The sequence below is a fragment of the Otolemur garnettii genome, unplaced genomic scaffold (assembly GCF_000181295.1).
Source record: "Otolemur garnettii isolate 467f Iridium unplaced genomic scaffold, OtoGar3 scaffold00018, whole genome shotgun sequence".
Taxonomy (NCBI): domain Eukaryota; kingdom Metazoa; phylum Chordata; class Mammalia; order Primates; family Galagidae; genus Otolemur; species Otolemur garnettii.
The window spans coordinates 15,069,266-15,071,967 of NW_003852413.1; the positions used below are offsets into that span (position 1 = coordinate 15,069,266).

General features: G+C 40.3%; 1 protein-coding gene across 8 annotated transcripts in view; it reads left to right on the top strand.

Annotated features, from left to right (window-relative positions):
• Window positions 1-2,702, top strand: part of BPTF (bromodomain PHD finger transcription factor) — a 153,550-nt gene that overhangs the window by 66,831 nt on the left and 84,017 nt on the right. The window lies entirely within an intron of this gene.

The window sequence follows — 2,702 nt, forward strand, 5'->3', positions numbered from 1 at the left end:
CCCAGGAGTTGGAAGTTGCTGTGAGCTGTGATGCCATGGCACTCTACCCAGGGTGACAGCTTGAGGCTCTGTCTCAAAAAAAAAAGAAAAAGAAAAAGAAATGATAGGATTGATCAGTGAGTTTAGGTCGTGAAATTGGAAGGTTCTCTGTTAACCACTTATTCATTGAAGATCTTTCTAGAATCAGTTATCTGTTTGGAGGCTATAATATGGAGATTCTCTCATTTTTTTCTGTATTATTTCAACTGGAATTATTATGTAGCAAATTTTCCCTTATTAACTGAGGTGATATTGAATACTCTGAAAGTTTGAGCAGGAATGGTACAAGAAATGCTTTATTATGTCTCTTAAATTATAATTTTCAGAATCAGTTGGTGGCCTAGTTGTCTTTTTTTTTTTTTTTTCCTGAGACCGAGTCTCACTTTGCCCCTGGTAGAGTGCTATGGCATCATAGCTCACAGCAGTCTCAAACTCTTGGGCTCAAGCTCTCCTCTTGTCTCAGCCTCCAGAATAGCTGGGACTATAGGTGCCCACCACAATGCCTTGCATTTTTTTTAGAGATGGGGTCTCACTCTTGGTCAGGGTGGTCTTGAACTCCTGAGCTCAGGCAGTTTACCCACCTTGGCCTCCCAGAGTGCTAGGATTAAAGGCGTGAGCTTGAGCCCAGCCATGGCCTACTTGTCTTTAGTGGTGATTCATGAGTTCCGGTCGTTTGTGGGAGAATGTGGCTTTCTCTCTGTTTTAAAGTATCAGATTAAACGCAGTGATCTTTGTGTGTTTAGTTTGTTTCAGTCAGTTGCAGTTATTTATTTTGTTTCTCTTCACCCATCAGAGCCGCTTCATGTTGGCCTTTGCGTCTTTTTGCCATGATTCCAGTAGCCTATCAAAGACTTCTTTGCTTTTTGTCATAGTAAGATGTCTGAGGCTTATTTTATACATTTCCTACTCCTAACTTAGAGTCATTCCTTCCTTTAAGAAATACTGGTTTAGGCTCAGTACCTGTAGCTCAGTGGTTAGGGTGCCAGCCATATATACCAGGGCTGGCAGGTTGGAACCCGGCCCAGGACTGCTAAACAATGATGGACAACTACAACAAAAAACAGGTGTTGTGGTGGGCGCCTGTAAGTCCCAGCTACTTGGGAGGCTGAGTTAAGAGAATCGCGTAAGCCCGAGAATTTGAGGTTGCTATGAGCTGTGACTGCACAGTACTCTACCGAGGGCAACATACTGAGACTCTGTCTCAAAAAAAAAAAAAGAAAAGGAAAGGAATTCTCAGAATATTACAGGGAACCTAAAGCTAAAGTAATGCATCAAAGAAAGTGTGAGGTCTGCAGTCTAGAGACTTAAAAAGAGAACACGTGGCGTGGCTTCTGTAGCTCAGGGACTAGGGTGCTGGCCACATACACCAGTGCTGCCCGGCCTGTTTGAACCCAGCCTGGGCCTGTCAAACAACAGTGACAACTACTTCAAGAAAATAGCCAGGCATTGTAGCAGGTTGCCGGTAGTCCCAGCTACTGGGGAGGCTGAGACAAGAGAATCCCTTAAGCCCAAGAGTTTGAGATTGCTGTGAACTATGACTCCACAGCCCTCTACTGAGGGTGACATACTAAGACTCTGTCTCCAAAAAAAAAAAAAAAAAAGAAGAAAGAAATACTGGTTCTATGCTGGACTTTGTGTCTTATGTCTGTAATACTAGCACTCTTGGAGGCTGAAACAGGAGGATTGCTTGAGCTTAGGAGTTTGAGACCAGCTGAGCAAGAGCATGACGAGACCCTATCTCTACTTAATCTAGAATAAGCTGGGCATTGTGGTGGGTGCCTGTAGGCCCAGCTACTCAGGAGGCTGAAGCAGGAGGATTGCTTGAGCCCAGGAATTAGAGGTTGCTGTGAGCTAGACTGATGCCATGGCACCCTAGCCTGGGCTACAGAATGACACTCTGAGTGTCTCAAAAAAGAATAGAGGGAAGGATGTTAAGAAGGTAGGAAGAAAGAGAAAGAAATAAATCCAAGTTCCTTTTAGTGGGGAATGATATTTAGATATCACAGTCTGGGCTCGGGTATTATTTTTGGGGGGCTCTCACTACATCTAGGCTTTTTTGGTGGGTAGTGTTAAGAAATACATATTTTTGAAAAGAAGAAGATCTGTTTTTATCAACATTTCAAATTCTGATAGTGGATCGCATACTTAGTTTCTTGTTTTTACACTTATATCTCTTTCCCCATACACTGAAAGTCTTAGTTCCTAGCAACAGTAACTCTATTATGTATTTGTTTTATCTTCTTTATAGAGGATATTCATATTCTAATATGCATTAATAAGTAATGGTTTTACATTAGTAATGTTTTTATAATACTGTTGTCAGTAAGACTACTGACTAGCATTTAAGTTTTGTTGTTGTTTTTCTTTCCTAGTTCTTTGTCCTAATATATTTCTAGTAAGGATCTGCAGTCAAAATACTATATTTCATAATTCTTTACTGTCTGTGGTTATGCACAATTTGATATACAGTTATTCATTTGTTTCAATTTTCAGTTTTTTGAGATTGCATTTCTAACTTTAATGTTTTGAAAATGTAGATCATTTACCTAATTAGAAAACCAAAACTGTGTAAGAGATAGAGAGTCATGTCTTGCTCTTCCCTTTTAGGCACTCATTTTTATTAGGTTTTGGTTATTCTTCCAGTATTTTTTTTTTTTTTTTTT